Source organism: Rhinolophus sinicus, chromosome 1 (assembly GCF_057876585.1).
Source record: "Rhinolophus sinicus isolate RSI-liver-muscle chromosome 1, RSI-T2T, whole genome shotgun sequence".
NCBI classification, from domain to species: domain Eukaryota; kingdom Metazoa; phylum Chordata; class Mammalia; order Chiroptera; family Rhinolophidae; genus Rhinolophus; species Rhinolophus sinicus.
Window position 1 is genome coordinate 65,978,709 of NC_142501.1, and position 19,246 is coordinate 65,997,954.

Here is a 19,246-nt window from a genome sequence, read left to right on the forward strand (position 1 = left end):
AAGAGAGGAAATGGGAAAAGCCACTGCCTATTTTCTCTTTCTTTTGTGTAGCTTTCTGCACATACCATGCTTCCCTGAAAATAAGACCTAGATGGACCATCAGATTTAATGCATCTTTTGGAGCAAAAATTAATATTATATATTATATTATATTATATTATATTATATTATATTATATTATATTATACCCGGTCTTATAGTATATTAAAATAAGACTGGGTCTTATATTAATTCTTGCTCCAAAAGATGTATTAGAGCTGATGGTCCGGCTAGGTCTTATTTTCAGGGAAACACAGTAGTACATGCATAAGGACAACCATACTAACTGCCCCAGTCTCCTCCCTACACGTGTGGACATGTAGAGTAAGCACACTAGCGCTGGCCCTATGCATCCAGCTACCTCTTGCAAACCTCCTGGGTTGGCTGTGTTCTCTTCTCTGGTTCCCACAGCCCACTCCCACTTCTTCCCTGACTCTCACACATAGGAGTGACGGGGAGGCTTCCGCACTTTGGCCACAGAATCCAAAACCAGGATGATACAGGCACTGGCTCTCGAGTGCCACTGAAGAATCCATAACCAACACCACACCAAGTTCCACGTGTCTCTCTCCTGGTGGCTTCTTCTGCTGGGCCTTTCCAGATCCTGGGGGTGAGGGCTGGAGTTTTTTGGTAGCAAGAGCCTACTCCTGGAAGCCAGGAGACCATGCAAATCCTTGGCTGATCCACTGTTCCTGCCTTCTCCAAGTGGCCTCTCCCTGTGGAGTACTAAAGAGGAGTTCTCTTTTAACTACAGAGTTTTGTCTGTTCCTTTTGACAGCAATAGAAGGCTTCTTTTTCTTTCTTTAGGCGCCACCTTCCTACCACCCCCATGCCCCAATGTTAGCAACACGATGCTCAAAGCCTTGCTGGAGCCATCTGCACTTTGCTCCAAAGCATGTAGGCCTGATATGGGGTGAGTTCTCCTCTATACTGGCCATCAGCATCCTGGTGGGCCCTTGTCATTCCTGTTTTTCTGGTCCTTCTTTTCCGGTTTAGTTTCATTGATTGAAAAAAAAAAAGGGGGGCTATCTCTGGCATGTCAACCAGAGTTCTTACGTCAGTTTGCTCCTCAGAAATTACTATAGACCAGCCATATATATATATATATATATATATATATATATATATATATACATACACACACACACACACACACACACACACACACACACACACACATATATATATATATATATATATATATATATATATTTTTTTTTTTTTTTTTTCCCCTCCCTCACTGCTGTCTTTTTTCTCATTGCTTTCTCTAACAACATTTCCAGATTCAATTTATAAACAAAGGTCAGGTCATTTCTCTTTCCTCCATATCTGCTTAGAAATTTGACCTGCACTGTCCTGTGGCTGCTGGCACTCACGAAGGCTGACTGGAGAGTCTTCACCATTCCACTCCTGACAGGAGGCAGTGTGTGCCTTGAGGCCAAAAGTAACTTCAGATACCAGGTGCCCAAGGCTTTCTTCCAGGCTTCTCCCCTCCACATCTGGCCCCTGCCATGTTTCATTCTGGCAGCATTTCAGAAGTACATTCCAGCCGTAATCAAAGGTGCCTTCCAGACCCTCCCCGCAAACCCTTCACCCCCCCAACCCCCCGCCTCAGGTACAGGAGCAGTTCTTCTTGGAATAGTTTCAGCTTGTAGTAACAAGGACCTTTAGCAAAAGACTGACTTGCACCTCCAGTTGGTAGGTCTAATGCATAAACCTACTTTTCAAAAAAAGTTTACAAACAGCAAAGTTGACGTATGAATATACAGTTTGGTGAATTGTCAAAAGCTGAATTTTCCTGTGTAACCAGCACACGTGGCACTTTCTGTATTTTCATTTTAGGATCCTGGTGGGTATGTGGGGGTATGTCACTGCGGTGTTAAGTTACATTTCATTTTGCATGGTTCTGTGGCAGCCTCAGGTATGAAGTTACAGCATCTAATGAAATAAGTCACCACAGACATATGCTCACTCTCCCTCCCAAGAGATGTAGTCTTTTTACCCCATTTTAGAAATGCTATGTTCACACAGCCTAGCTTGAACATCCAGAGTCCCTCAGGCAGCTACATTCTGAGGAAACATGTCATCGTTAACAGGCCTAGATACATCCCAAAGTATCTTGCAAGTGACACTGTCTATTGGTACACTCATTGGTTTGTTCCCTAGACAGTTGTGGAGTCCTGTATATGCCAGGCACTGTTCCAGGCATTGGGAATAAATCAGAGAACAAAATCGAATATAGATTCTCAGGCAGTTCATAGTCTAGGGTAGGGAGTTAGACAATAAACAAACAGTAAAATAGCGTATTTGACAGTGACCAATGCTATACAGAAAAATAACGCAGGGAAGGGATAAGGGGTGCTGACACAACTTTAAATACAGAGGGTGCTGAAAAAAATACATGCACATTTTAAGAAAGGAAAGAACAATTAAAATTGTAATACTCAATATATACTGATAACAAAAGATGAATACAAGTCATGCATATACATGTTTTTGGCACCCGGGTAGAATGGTTAGGGATGGCCTCACCCCCAAACTGACTTGGGAACTAGCAATGTGGATATTAGGGGAAGAACATTCCAGGGAGATAGGCATGTGCAAATGCCCTGAGGTAGAAGCAAGTGTGAGGAACAGCAAAGAGGCTGTTGGAAACAGGGTGAACAAGAGATAATGGGGTATAGAGGAGAAGGCTGTGTTGGGCTTGATAGGTAATTCTGGGGACCCTAACTTTCCCTCAGCTCAGTGTGAAATGTCTTCAGAGCTACTCTGGTCCCACCGCTCTGAAGCCTCTCAGTATCACATCTGCCTTTCATCTGTGACCACTTGGTTTTCCTCTGACCCTGGGATGGGTCAGGTTAGTATCCTTACTCTCTTGTGTCTTTTCTAGTTATTTAGAGGTCATTTGGGTGACGCAACAGAAAGGAGAGAAACAAGATGGAGTTTGAGGATATTCGTTGTTCTGTGATACAGGGAACAATGCTTGGGTTCAAATATTCCCGAGGGAATCTCTGGGCGATAAACCCCACTAGGCCTCAGCAACCTGTGAGTACCAACAGGCACAGTAACATTAAGATCAAACTTAAAACCCAAAGTTGTGGGATCTATGTAACTTTGCTGACCATGGTCAGCCCAATAAACTTTAATTAAAAAAGAAAAAAAAAAAAAAAAGAAAAAGAAAGCCACATTTGTGTCACTTAAAAAAAAAAAAAAAGTTGTGGGATCTGTATTTCCCATCTGCATCATAGAAAACCAAACCCCACTTTCAAGATCCCTCACTCCGACCAAGTGTCTCCTGGGGGGTATCCAACATGTGCTCTTGATTCAAGCAAACTTTTCTGTGACTTTTCTGAAAGGGAATAGTAAGGAAGGGATCTTGGTATCAGGACAGACTGAGCAGAAGAGAAAAATTCAGAAAGTAATAGCATATGAGAAAGGGAGCATTTATCAATAAATGGTGTTGGGAAAACCTGGCTAATCACTGGGGAGGAAAGTAGACTCTATAGCCCAAATTAAATAATAACAAACCAAAATTAAATTTCCATAAAATACGAGAGGAAAATATAAGTGGTTTTATTTTTTTTTTAACAACATAGATATGGGGAAAGACTTTCTACATTTTCCAGAAAGTAACCCAACCTCATTATCATCATCTGACACTCTGTGTCAAACACAATTCTAGTGCTTTATCTATATGAAGTTATTTAATTCTCACAACTTCACAGGGATTTATTATTTATTTCTCCCATTTTCAAGATGATAAAATTGAGGCCACAGAAAGGTTAAGTAATTTCCCCAAGGTCCCAACAGGTGGTGGCAGGATTTAAACCAAACAAGTATGACTTCAGGGTCTATACATCTACACGACTAAACTGCAAAGGAAAGTACTGAGAGATTTGAATACATGAATTAAGAGCGGTATGGGGAAAAAAAATCATGTAGAGTAAAAGACAAATGATAGTGGGGAAAAATCATGCCACATATGTAACAGATAAAACATTAATAGCCTTTACAGAATAATTTCTCGGAGGTTATTGCCCAGAACACCAGTACCCTGTACAATGCTAATGGGTGTTCTGTGAGAGAAAAAAAAAATGTTTTGATGGTCAATTAAGTTTAGGAAATGATGTGTTAAATCTGACCATGGAAGTCTTTTACCACCCCTCAGCACACCTATTAATATATCAAAGGGCAATAAAGTTCCCTGAAATACAGTCTAGAAAATGTCATCTTTGTATGTAATGAGTTCCTACAAATCAGGAAGGAAAATATAAATACCCCAATAGAAAAAAACGGACACAAGAGAGAACAGACAATTCAAAAGAGAAAAAAAGGACAAATAGCTGTTAGCATATGCAAATGTATTCAACCTTGTTAAGAGTCAAAGGAAAATAAAACAATATGGAGATACAAATTTTCATCTCTTAAATGCACAAAAATTTTTAAAGGGCTTATACTCAGTATATGAGAGTGTGAGGGGGGGAAATGCACTCAGGAAGCTAGTGAGAATTGTAAATGAGTACAAGTTTTCTGGAGAGAGGGAAAATTTCGCAATATGTATCAAAGGCCTTAAAAAAATGTACATGACTTGGTCTAGAAAAGTTTGTTAATACAAATTTATCATAAGGAAATAACTGAACAAATGGGCAATTTGTTTATTGTAGCATTATTTATATTAGCAAAACTCTATTGATATGAATAAGTTAAACCACATTTATGCATGATAGTACTACACACCTCTTAAAAACCATCATGTGGATCTATTTTATTCTCATGAAACAACATCCAAAATATATGTAGAAAAAAAAACACAGATTACTAAAAAATTTGTAACTACTTTTTCTTTTTAAATGAAAATAAAAAAACTAAAATCATATGCATTAAAATGTTACTGGAGAGACGTCATCAAAATGGCGGCGTGAGGTGAGCCTCTGTAAAGCGCCCCTGGAATCGAACAATAATAATTCCACAAAGGACTCCCTGCACAGCAGACAGGCAAGACAAAGAGGCCCACTACTGAATTCACCTAAAGGTGGGCGAATCGGGCGAGTTGGGGAGGAGGGAAGGGAGAAGTGCGGAGACGGAGCCGCGCGGGCGCAAGATGAAGACCTAGCTCAGTGCTCCGAGCTCGCTGCTTCCTGGAACTACCGCAGCTGTGGGAGAGGGAAGAACTCGGACTGCTAGGGTTCCGCTTATGGCCCACAGGGCTGAGGGGGCAGCATATAACACGGATGATCCCAATGCTCACGGCAGAGACCTCGGACAAAAGACCAAGGGAAGAAGGCTGAAAACGGTGGTTTAAGCCCTCACTGCTGAGCAGAGAACGGAAGCCTTGGGCACTGAGACTAGCTGCCCCCTCCCTCCCTCTGAGAGCTCGTCCCGCTGCCACCTGCCCAGTGCTAGAAGTGGAACAGTAGCAGTGTCAGATCAAAAGAACAGAATATTTGCTGTTCTGAGAACTGTAGACCGCAGACACAGATTCACAGCCCAACTAGTTCCGGCAAAGGGGAGGGAGCTGTGGAAGCAGGACTGGCTGTGGTGGTGGTTGCCACCATTGCTCTGGGCCACCTCTCACAACTCACCCCTCCCCTGGCCCCACCTATCTGGGCAGATCCCTGCAGGAATAAACAGAACTGCTGAAACATACGGGCTCTGAATCTGGTTCAGGAAGAGCTCTGCAACTTCAAAAGCTCTCCGCATACCCACACGGACACTGTGCCCTGTGACCCAGGTGAACTATTAACAGAGGAGAAGCCCGTCTCCCAGGGAATCCCCTCATTGTGTGAGAAGCTAGAATAGTGCAGATAAAACATAGCACTACCGTGTAAGAGAGAAAATAAAAGGCTGCAGTCAGAGAGAAAATAAAACATTCTACCAACAAGTACTGGAAAACAAAAGAAGACCTCTTCCTATCAACCTGTTGCAGAAGCCAATCCTGTAGATGTCTAGGAAGAGAAATAATAAATCAGTAATTGCCATGAATAACCAAGGCAACAAGACAGCTCAGAAAGAAAGTGAAAAGTCTCCAGAGAAGGAACTTAAAGATATGGAAATATGTGACTTAAATGACAGAGAATTCAAGATTGCAGTTCTGAAAAAACTCAACGAGATGCAAGAAAACACAGAAAGGCAGTTTAATGAACTCAGAAACACAATCAAAGAACAATGTGAACATTTTACAAAAGAGATTGAAATTTTAAAAAAGAACCAAACAAAATTTCTGGAGATTAAGAACTCAATAGAAGAAATTAAGAATGAAATAACCAGCTTAGGTAGTAGAGTTGACCAGATGGAGGAAAGAATCAGTGACATCGAAGATAGAAACCTGGAAATTACACAGATGGAAGAAGAAAGAGACTTGAGACTTAAAAGAAATGAAAGAACTCTACAAGAACTTTCTGACTCCATCAGAAAGAGCAATATAAGAATAACGGGCATACCAGAAGGAGAAGAAAGAGAGAAGGGAACAGAGAATATATTCAAACAAATTGTCGATGAGACCTTCCCAAACTTGTGGACAGAACTGGACCCTCGAATCCAAGAAGCAAATAGAACACCTAATTACCTCAATCCCAACAGGCCTTCTCCAAGGCACATTGTATTGAAGCTGTATAAATCAACGACAAAAAAAGAATCCTCAAGGCAGCCAGGGAAAAGAAGATGGTAACCTACAAAGGAAAGCCCATTAGATTATCATCAGATTTTTCAGCAGAAACTCTACAAGCCAGGAGGGAGTGGAACCAAATATTCAAACTATTGAAAGAGAGAAATCATGAGCCAAGAATAATATATCCAGCAAAGATATCTTTTAGATATGAAGGAGGAATAAAGACCTTTCTAGACATACAGAAGCTGAGGGAATTTTCTAATACATGACCTTCACTACAAGAAATACTAAAGGAGGCTATTCGACCACCATCAACAGGGACTATTTGTGACAACCAAAACATAAAAAGGGGGAGAGTAAAGGCCTGAACCAGAATATGGGAATGGAGAAAATAAGCGTGCTGAAGAAAATGGAATACTCTAAATATCAAACTTTCTTTTACATAAACTTAAGGGTAACCACTCAAAAAAAAAATAAAAATCCAGAACTGAAATATATACTGTAATAAAAGAAGAAAAAGAGGGAAACATCATAGAATACCACCACACAGAAATAATAGACAACAACAAAAAGGCAAAGAAACAATGGAGACACAGCCTTACCAGAAAACTAAAGATAGAATGACAGGAAATCCTCACATATCAATAATCACCCTAAATGTAAATAGACTGAACTCACCAATAAAAAGGCACAGAGTAGCAGATTGGATAAAAAAACCTAAACTCAACTGTATGCTGTCTCCAAGAGACACATCTCAGCTACAAGGAAAAGCATAGACTCAAAGTGAAAGGATGGAAATTGACATTCCAAGCAAATGGTACCCAGAGAAAATCAGGTTGAGCCATGCTGATATCAGATGAAACAGACTTCAGGGTGAAAAAGATAACAAGAGACAAAGATGGACATTTCATAATGGTAAAGGGGACTATACAACAAGAAGACATAACAGTCATCAATATTTATGCCCCCAATCAGGGAACACCAAAATATACCAAGCAACTACTAACAGAAGTAAAGGGAGTAATTGACCAAAACACAATTATACTAGGGGACTTAAATACATCATTGACAGCTATGGATAGATCATCCAAACAGAAAATAAATAACGAAACAGCAGCCCTAAATGACACATTAGATGAAATGGACATAATTGACATTTATAGAGCACTTCATCCTAAAACATCAGAGTATACATTCTTTTCTAGTGTACATGGAACATTCTCAAGGATAGACCATATATTGGGACATAAAATCGGCCTCAGCAAATTTAAGAAGATTGAAATCATACCAAGCATATTCTTTGATCACAAGGCTTTGAAATTGGATATCAACTGCAAAAAGAAAGCAGGAAAAAACACAAATACATGGAGATTAAACAACATACTTTTAAAGAATGACTGGGTCAAATAAGAAATTAGAGGAGAGATCAAAAGATACATAGAAACAAATGACAATGAAAATACATCCTACCAAAATTTTTGGGATGCAGTGAAAGCAGTTTTAAGTGGGAAATTTGTATCATTTTAGGCCTATCTCAAGAAACAAGAAAAATCCCAAATAAATAACCTCATATTACACCTTAAAGAAGTAGAAAAAGAAGAAGAAGTGAAATCCAAGGTCAGCAGAAGAAAGGAAATAACAAAAACCAGAGCAGAACTAAATGAAATAGAGAACAAAAAGACAATAGAAAAAATTAATGTGACAAAGAGCTGGTTCTTTGAAAAGATTAACAAAATTGACAAACCCTTGGCTAGACTCACTAAGATAAAAAGAGAGAAGACACTAATTAACAAAATCAGAAATGAAAAAGGCGAAGTTATCACGGACACCACAGAAATACAAAGGATCATCCAAGAATACTATGAAGGACTATATGCCACCAAATTCAATAACCTAGAAGAAATGGACAAGTTCTTAGAAACATATAGCCTTCCAAGGCTGAACCATGAAGAACTGAAAAGTCTAAACAGACTGATCACCAGTAACAAAATTGAATCAGTCATCCAAAACCTTCCCAAAAGCAAAAGTCCAGGACCAGATGGCTTCACTAGTGAGTTCTACCAAACCTTCAAAGAGGATCTAATACCAATCCTGCTCAAACTCTTCCAAAAAAATTGAAGAAGAGACAGTACTCCCTAACTCATTTTATGAGGCCAACATTACCCTGATACCAAAACCTGGTAAGGACAACACAAAGAAAGAAAACTACAGACCAATATCTCTGATGAATATAGATGCAAAGATCCGAAACAAAATTCTAGCAAATCGAATACAACAATGCATTAAAAAGATTATTCATCACGACCAAGTGTGGTTCATCCCCGGGGCACAGGATGGTTCAATATCCACAAATCCATCAAAGTGATACATCACATAAACAAAATAAAGGACAAAAATCATATGATTATATCAATTGATGCAGTAAAAGCATTTGACAAGATACAACATCCATTTATGATTAAAACACTTAATAAAAATAGGTATAGAAGGAAAATACCTTAACATAATAAAGGCCATCTATGACAAGCCCTCAGCTATTCTCATAATTAACGATGAAAAACTGAAGCCCTTTGCTCTACGTTCAGGAACACGACAGGGCTGTCCCCTATCACCTCTGCTTTTCAACATAGTGTTGGAAGTCCTTGCCAGAGCAATCAGACAAGAGAAAGAAATAAAAGGCATCCAAATTGTGAATGAAGAAGTTAAATTATCACTCTTTGCAGATGACATGATGCTATATATAGAAAACCCTAAAGACTCCACCAAAAAGCTATTAGAAACAATCAACAAATATAGTAAAGTTGCTGGCTACAAAATCAATGTACAAAAGTCCATTGCATTCCTATATACTAAAAATCAAATCTCAGAAAAAGAAATACAAAAAACAATTCCTTTTGCAATTGCAGCAGAAAGAATAAAATACCTAGGAATAAACTTAACCAAGGGTGTGAAGGACCTATATGCTGAAAACTATGAGACATTTTTGAAAGAAATCGAAGAAGACACAAAGAAATGGAAAGACATTCCGTGCTCATGGATTGGAAGAATCAACATAGTTAAAATGGCCATATTACCCAAAGCAATATACAGATTTAATGCAATCCCCATCAAAATCCCAATGGCATTTTTTAAAGAAATAGAATAAAAAATCATCAGATTTGTTTGGAACCATAAAAGACCCCGAATAGCCAAAGCAATCTTAAGAAAAAAGAACAATACTGGAGGTATCACACCCCCTGACTTTAGCTTGTACTACAGGGCTACAATAATCAAAACAGCATGGTATTGGCAGAAAAACAGACACATAGACCAATGGAATAGAATTGAGAACCCAGAAATAAAACCACATAAATATAGACAGATAATTTTTGACAAAGAAGCTAAAAACATACAATGGAGGAAAGACAGCCTCTTTAATAAATGGTGCTGGGAGAATTGGACAGCAACGTGCAAAAGAATGAAACTGGACTGCTATCTGTCACCATGTACCAAAATTAATTCAAAATGGATAATGGATCAAAGACTTAAGCATAAGACCTGACACTATAAACTGCATAGAAGAAAACATAGGTACTAAACTTACAGACCTTGGGTTCAAAGAACATTTTATGAATCTGACTCCAAAGGCAATGGAAGTAAAAGCTAAAATAAACGAATGGGACTATATGTAACTTAAAAGCTTCTGCACAGCAAAAGAAACCATTGACAAAATAAAGAGGCAACCAACTGAATGGGAGAAGAGTTTTGCAAACAGTGCCTCCGATAAGGGGCTAATATCCAAAATATACAAGGAAGTCATGCAACTCAACAACAAAAAAACAAACAACTCAATTGAAAAATGGGCAGACGACCTGAAGAGACATTTCTCCAAAGACGACATACAAATGGCAAATAGACATATGAAAAAATGTTCAACATCACTAATCATCAGAGAAATGCAAATCAAAACCACAATGAGATATCACCTCACCCCAGTCAGAATGGCTATCATCAACAAGACAAATAGTAACAAGTGTTGGAGAGGCTGTGGAGAAAAAGGAACCATCATACACGGTTGGTGGGAATGCAGACTGGTGCAGCCATTATGGAAGGCAGTGTGGAGGTTCCTCAAAAAATTACGAATAGAATTACCATATGACCCAGGAATCCCTCTCCTGGGTATCTACCCAAAAAATCTGAAAACATTTAGAGATAAAGACACGTGTGCTCCAATGTTCATTGCAGCGTTGTTTACGGTGGCCAAGATATGGAAACAACCAAATGTCCTTTGATAGATGAATGGATAAAGAAATTGTCTTATATATGCACAATGGAATACTATTCGGCGGTAAGAAAAGATGATATAGGAACATTTGTGACAACATGGATGGATCTTGAGAGTGTAATGCTGAGCGAAATAAGTCAGATAGAAAAAGCAGAGAACCATGTGATTTCACTGATATGTGGTATATAAACCAAAAACAACAAAAGAACAAGACAAACAAATGAGAAACAAAAACTCATAGACACAGACAATAGTTTAGTGGTTACCAGAGGGTAAGGGGGTGGGGGGTGGGAGATGAGGGTAAAGGGGATCAAATATATGGTGATGGAAGGAGAACTGACTCTGGGTGGTGAACACACAATGGGATTTATAGGTGATGTAATACAGAATTGTACACCTGAAATCTATGTAATTTCACTAACAATTGTCACCCCAATAAATTAAAAAAAAATGTTAATGGTGGTTAATTTTCTCCAGTGGTGGGATTTGGGATGATTTTTAAAACTTTTTCTTTATCCCTTCCTGCATTGTCTAATTTTTTTATGCTGATTACTCGTACTTTCAAAATAAAAATGGCTATTACCATTTTGAAACATGACATTTTTATTACTCTGAAATACTGAGTCACAGATCAGCAAAATAAGAGGATTTCGTTCAACAAATACAGTTCTTCATTATACTTGTAAAGTCAGTCTCAACTCAAAGAGAGGGTAAGTAGGACTCATGAGGCAGAAGAAAAAGAAGCTTAAAAAGCTTGGAGTCTACCGAAAGAATAAACCTTTATCAATGGGATATAGAGAAAAAGAGGAATTAACCTTCACTTGCTTTAATTGCTGCATCAAATCATTGGCTTGTCAGAGGAAAAACCTGGACAGCTAGTGGTTCTTCTTGCATCAGGTAGAGAAAAAAGTGGACGTCAAATAGTGCTTGGCAAATGGACCTGCAGAGTCACCCTCAAGCAATTTCTGAAGGGAATCTCAACTCCTTGTTCTGAATATCTGGAGCAGGATCTGGGCCAACTCCTTCCCTTTTTTGACTAACTCCAAATGAACTCCTTATGTGAAATCTGGACCAGTTCCAACACACCCAGCACTCAGGGTTGTCAGCCAGCTGTTGGAAGCTCACACAGACTAATTTTCTGTTCTCTTAAATGGCACAAAAATACCTTGTTTTACATACACAGGGGGAAATGAATCAGAGGACCTAATTCGCAAATACCCCAAATTTAGCCTTAAAACCTGGTGAGTTTATTCACCCATTCATTCTACTGCACTTAACTGTGTTACGATAGGGAGGGACCACATGGGGAACTGCCCTCTGCATTTATGATATGGAAAGGGAATTCCCCAGCCAGTTCTCCCAGAAAGGACAGGACTTGAATATGAATGAAGAACCGGTCCCCTTTGGGACTCTCTTGCCACTGGCAAAGCTCTCCAAAAGCTCATTGCCCCTCAGGCCTCCTGAAGGGGGTGCCTGGAGAAAGGTGCAGGGGCCAGCTCACTGTGGGGGACAAGCTGGCAGGACCCCCATGGGGAGGATGAGACCCAAGGCTGTTGGTCTTTGACTAGTTCCTTAAAGAATAATTTTTTATGTTTAAGCTCTCATTTGAGTGACTGAGGAGACACTTCCTTGTACGTATTTGTTATGAGTATCGGAGCTGGGTCTTCATAGGTCTATTTTTATTTTACTTAGAGGAGGACCTTTCAATACCAATTGAACATGTAGTTTTCTGTATTTATGTAAAATAGACTCCAGCAGAAAAAAATTGATATAGTTTGGGAAGTAGAATATTTGGAGAAGTGTGTTACCCTTATTCTTTATCATCCAGTCTTGTTAAGAGATAGTGTAGTGTAAACGGTTCATGTCAGTAGCCCTACAGTCTCTGTTTCTTCTTCTTCTTTTTTTTTTTTTTTAAATTTATTTTTTAAATTTATTGGGGTGACAATTGTTAGTAAAATTACATAGATTTCAGGTGTAAAATTCTGTATTACATCATCTATAAATCCCATTGTGTGTTCACCACTCAGAGTCAGTTCTCCTTCCATCACCATATATTTGATCCCCCTTACCCTCATCTCCCACCCCCCTCCCCCCTTACCCTCTGGTAACCACTAAACTATTGTCTGTATATACACAATGGAATACTATTCGGCGGTAAGAAAAGATGATATAGGAACATTTGTGACAACATGGATGGTAACTCACAGTCTCTGTTTCTTTATCCATAAAATATTATCTACTCCACTGGGTTGTTGCAAAGATGAAATGAACTAATGTTTTGGAAGTGTACACAGTGCTAGCCTGGCACTGGCCAAGTAATAGAGGCCAGCAATAAACACTACCTAGCAAGCATCTCCACAGAATGCTAAGGTCTTTAGAAAGGCTGGCATTAGAAACTGTGTGTTTTTTAATTGTTTCAAAATAGTCTGTCCTTCTAGAAACACCAGTGTTTGCTGTGTTACGGAATAAATTCCTTCACCCCAACGCCTGCTCCATTCAGTTACTACTGCTTGGTCTTTTCCTTCAATACCCCTACCTTCTAAGGGTCAAGGAGTCCAACTTTGTAAGTATTGTTGGGCTAGGCCGTCTACTTGAGGCAATTCAGACAGGCTCAGCAACTTCTCCTGTCACGGAGGGATCACCTGGGGTAGTATATGGGAACACGTCATAGGAAGCCCCTGCCCAGCCCCGAAGATTTTGGGGAAGGAGGCATGTTTCTTTATGTATGTGCTCAAGGGATGTGTTCTTGACTTGAGCCAGCCAGGCCTCCACCAGACCTCCTGGTAATGGCCACCTACAAATATTTAAGCCTAAACTCTCCAGTCTGCCTTGAGTGGAAATAAAAATTCTGAAAAATAACCGTTCCTTTCTCTCAGCCTTCCAGTCATAACAACTCTTAATTTTTCTGTAGACAAAGTAGACACTTCTGCCCACTAGGGGAAAGGCCAGGTAGTGCTGGAAAGCAAGGAAATACAATGATCAATATTTCAAGAACTTCCACACTTGCAATGAAAGCTTTTTCTTCTGTGTAGTTATTGGGAATGCAAGGAAAATATTATAATAGAGATAATTGGGGGGTGTGGTGCCTTCCTGGGAATTTCTCTGGATGGAGGATATTAAATTAGGAAGACAAAGAGTTCCTGTGAGGCCCTGGGAGTGGGGGGTGGGGGTGGGGTACGGGGAGGAGACTCGTGGCCGCTGCAGCACTCTTGCTCTCTCCATGCGCTCAGTGTCCCCAGCATAATTTCATGCTCAGTCTTTTGCCTTTCTCCTCCCTGAAGCCCAGCCCACGTCCTGGGAGAACCAGGAAATCACAAACACTGAGATAAATGGTTTTAAGCAAGACTCCAGGGCTATCTCATTCTAGATGCAAGGTGAACAAACTAAGCAGTGATGACGAAGGGCTATACTTTACGACTGGACCTGTCTTCACCTTTTCTCTCTGATTCATGGGTTAAAGTGGAATTTTCCAGGAAGATTTGATCTGGGAGGAATCCTTCTCTTGGGTCTACAAGTTCTCTTTATGAAGCAAGAAAATCACACCCTGACCGTTTGTGGGCAGTCTCTGCCCACTCCACCAACTGTCAGACCTAAATGAAGGAGTGTAATAGCATCCTCACAGAAAGGACCTCCAATTAGTGTGGTTTTTACACTGTGACAAGTCACACAAGCATCACAGGCTTATTGATAAAGTGTATATAAGGATTTGGGTTCTCATATTTTTATTAAATAATATTAGTATAAAAGGAATTTTGGAGTATGATTTTCCTGAGCAAGTCACTTAACAACCCCTGTATGCCTCGATTTTTCCACCTAAGAAATGATACATTGTACAATTTTTTATGTCCTTTCCAGCATTAACACTATTCTTTTAAGAAATATTCTAAAGTGGTTAAAAACCTTATGTTGGGTGTTATAAACAAAGTGTTTCCATTTACCAAAAAGCTCCAGTTGACAAAATTTTATCTACTAGAGTATTTCATGTTCATATTGTAGATAAGAGTGAGTGTATTTGTTAAAGGTTAGAACCTACTTGAATAGCTTTTTTGAGTGCCTGGTAATTTTGACCTTTATAAGTAAATGTGAGAGAGTTTATCTCAAAAATGCTGTCCCAGGGACAAACTACAAAATAAGTGGCACTGGAAGGTCTGACCCCAGAAATGATGACAGGAGGGAACGTGTAGTAATGACCCTTCATTAGTTAGGCAAAGAATGGAAGGTCCTGAAAGAGAACACTGAGTGGCAGGACATGATACACACGATTTAGGAGAACCTTTGAGTAACCGAGACTTTACAAACTCTCAGGAGTGAATGAGCTCCGGCCCATGATGGCAGGCACCAGATTCATTTCCAAGCCACTCCTTCGGGGTTACTTCTGTAGACAGGCAATCACTGTGGTTGTCATAGGAATGGGAGGGTGCAGGGGCAGGATGCTTTGGTGTTGTGAAGTAAATACTTAAAAAACACAGGTTTCTGAAAGGGGGGTCGTTATTTATTTTGATTGGCTTATTCTTCCCATGCAGCAAACTTGTCAAGAGAATCTACGACCCAGTTTCTTTAGGTCACTTGGAGTCAAAGGACAGATTAGAGATGAAAACACCGATCTCAGTTCTCAGAGGTTTATCGGTCTTGGGGGGGGCCTGTTAGAACACACCAGTCAGAGGGCAGCCCATATTTAGACAGTGCACAGTCACGTGCATCACAAGCAGCAATATCAGTAGACCTTGTGGTTTGATGGGGCCCTATTGTTCCCATTAATACCTCTGAGGCTTTTAAATGTCAGGGAGTCTGCAATTCGTTTTCTTCCTTTTGTATCTGCAGACAAATACTTCTTTCCTTATCCTGGAACACCCTAAAGAAGAATAGCAATTTGGTGCCCATTCTCACCTCAGACTTACCTTTATTTCAGATACAAAACAGGATTTTTAGTCCCCATCCTGGAGTTGAACCTGCAGTTGGCCTTCATGACAAACTTCACTCATGTGATCTTCATACCAATACACCATTCTTTGGCCTTTTGCTATAATGGGCTTATAGGAATCACTTATTTTCATCCCTATGAAATATTTTCCTGTCTTTATTGCTGAAACCAGGGCTTGTCCCACTGTATGGCTTTGATGGTTTTTCTACTAGTATTTCTTGAAATAAAAGAAAGCTAAATCTTCTGGAAATTTAATGCTACATCATGGCAACTCTTTTAAAGCTTTTGATGGGAGTAATTGGTGGGATATTGAAGACACCCAATCATCACCATTATCATCATCAAAAACAATAAATACCTCTAGATTGTACAATGTAAATCATATTTTGCCTGCAGGGAGTTTACAATCTAGCATACAACTATTTATTTAGCTTAAGCTAAATAAACAAACAAACTAGTACCAAATAATCATAAGGATTAAATACTGTCACTGTGGCCCTGGGTATAGGAATAATGAGCTAGAATTCTATCTCTACACAGTCCACACACATGGATGTCAATTGCAGAGTTTCCTAGGTTCAGATTACCAAATGGTTAGAATGCATTTAAAATTAAGCGACCATCATCTTAAGATAGACTGCTACAAACACAGCCTGTTATAAATGAATCTCATGGTAACCACAAAACAAAAACCTATAAAAGATACACAAAAGAGCACAGAAAAAGGAACCCAAACAAATCACCAAAGAAACTCATTAGTGTACATGAGAAGAGAGCACGAGAAGAAAGGAACAGAGGAGACCTACAAAAACAACCAGAAAACAATGAATAAAACGGCAATGAGTACATACCTATTCATAATTACTTTAAATTTAAATGTAATGAATACGCCAATAAAAGACATAGTGTGGCTGAATGGATAAACGACAACAACAAAAAAGACCCACGCATATGCTGCCCCACTTCTGAAGAGACCTACTTCAGATTAAAAGACAGACTGAAGAGATGTGAAGAGATGGAAAAAGATATTTTTTATAAATGGAAATGTAAAGAAAACTGGGGTAGCAATGCTTATATCAGACAAACGAGACTTTAAAGCAAAGACTGTAACATGACACAGAGAAGGGCATTACATAACGATAAAGGGATCAATCCAACAAGAGGATATGACACTTGTAAATATTTACAGATTCAACGTAGGAACACCTAAATACCTATAGCAAATATTAACAGATAGAAAGGGACAGATCAACAATAACACAATATAGTTGCAGACTTTAATATCAACTGACATCAACGGATGGCTCATCCAGTCAGAAAATCAACAAGAACACAGTGGCCTTAAGTGACATATTCAATCAGATGAACCTAATAGATATCTATAGAACATTCCACCCCAAATCAGCAAAATACACATTGTTTTTAAGTGTACATGAAACATTTTCCAGGGTAGACCACATGTTAGGTCACAGAAAAAAAAAGTCTCAGTAAATGTAAAAAGATTGAAATCCTATCAAACATCTGTGATCACAACAATGTAAAACTAGAAATAAATTACAAGAAGAAAACTGGAAAAAACACAGCCACATGGTGGTTAAACAACATGCTACTACACAATCAAAGGTTTAATGAAGAAATCAAGGAGGAAATAAAAAGATACTTTGGAACAAATGAAAATGGAAACACAATGATCCAAAATCTTTGTGACACAGCAAAAGCGGTTCTAAGAAGGAAATTCATAGCAATACAGGTCTACCTCAAAAAACAAGAAAAATATCAAATAAACAGTCTAAACTTACTCTTAAAGGAACTAGAAAAATAAAAACAAACAAGACCCAAAGTGAATAGAAGGCAGGAAATAATAAAGATCCGAGCAGAAATAAATGAAATAGAGAATGAAAAGGAGAAAATATCAACAAAACTAAGAACTGGTTCTTTTAAAAAATAAGCAAAAGCAGATAATCTTTAGCCAGATTCATCAAGAAAAAGTGAGAGGGCCCAAATAAATAAAATCAGAAATGAAAGAGGAGAAGTGATAACCAACACCATAGGAATACAAAGGATTCCTTTGTTGGTGTATGTTCAGAGAATACTATGAACATACACCAACAAATTGGACAACCTAGAAGAAACAAATTCCTAGAAACATATAATCTTCCAAGACTGAATCAGGAAGAAACATAAAATCTGAACAGACAGATTACTAGAAACAAAATTGAACCTCCCAACAAACAAAAGTCCAGGACTAGACAGCTTCACAGGTGAATTCAACCAAGCATTCAAATAAGAATTAATACCTATCTTCTCAAACTATTCCAAAAAACTGATGAGGGGGTAAAGCTTCCAAACTCATTCTATGAGGCCAGCATTACCCTGATACCAAAACCAGACAAAGACACTACAAAGAAAGAAAACTACAGGCCAATATCCCTGATAAACATAAATGCAAAAATCCTCAACAAAATATCAGCAAATCAAATTCAGCAATACATTAAAAGGATCATATAACATTAAATTTAACCAAGGAGGTAAAACAAAGTGTAGTCTGAAAGCTGTCAGATATTAACAAAAGAAGTTGAAGAAGACCACCCAACATGGAAGGGCATACCATATTTGTTGATTGGAAGAATTAATATCATTAAATGTCCATTCTACCCAAAGCAATCTACAGATTCAATGCAATCCCTATTAAAATACCAAAGGCATTTTCAAAGAACTAGAAAAAATATTCTTAAAATGTATATGGAAACACAAAGACCCTCAATAGCTAAAGTCATCTTGAGAAAGAAGAACAAAGTTGGAATTATCACACTCCTTGATTTCAAACTATACTATAGAGTTGTAGTAATCAAAACCGTATAGTACTGGCATAAAAACAGACACATAGACCAGTGGAACAGAATGGAGAGCCCCCCCAAAAACCTATGCATATATGGTCAATTAACCTATGACAAAGAAGAATATACAATGGAGTAAAGATAGTCTCTTTAATAAATGGTGCTGGGAAAACTGGACAAATACATGCAAAAAAAAATGAAACTAGATCATTTTTTATACAACATACAAAAATAAACTCAAAATAGATGAAAGATTTAAATGTAAGACCTGAAATCATAAACTCCTAGAAGAAAACATAGAAACATAGGCAGTAATCTATTTGACATCAGTCTTAACAATAATTTTTTGGATATGTATCCTTGAGCAAGGGCAACAAAAGAAAAAAATTTTAAAATGAAACTACATCAAACTAAAAAGCTTTTGTATAGTGAAGGAAACCATCAATAAGAAGAAAATATGACCTACGGAATGGGAGAAGCTATTTGCAAATGATATATCTGACAAGAGGTTAATGTCCAATATCTATACATACAACTCAACATTGTAAAAACAAACAATCCACTTTAAAAAAAAATTA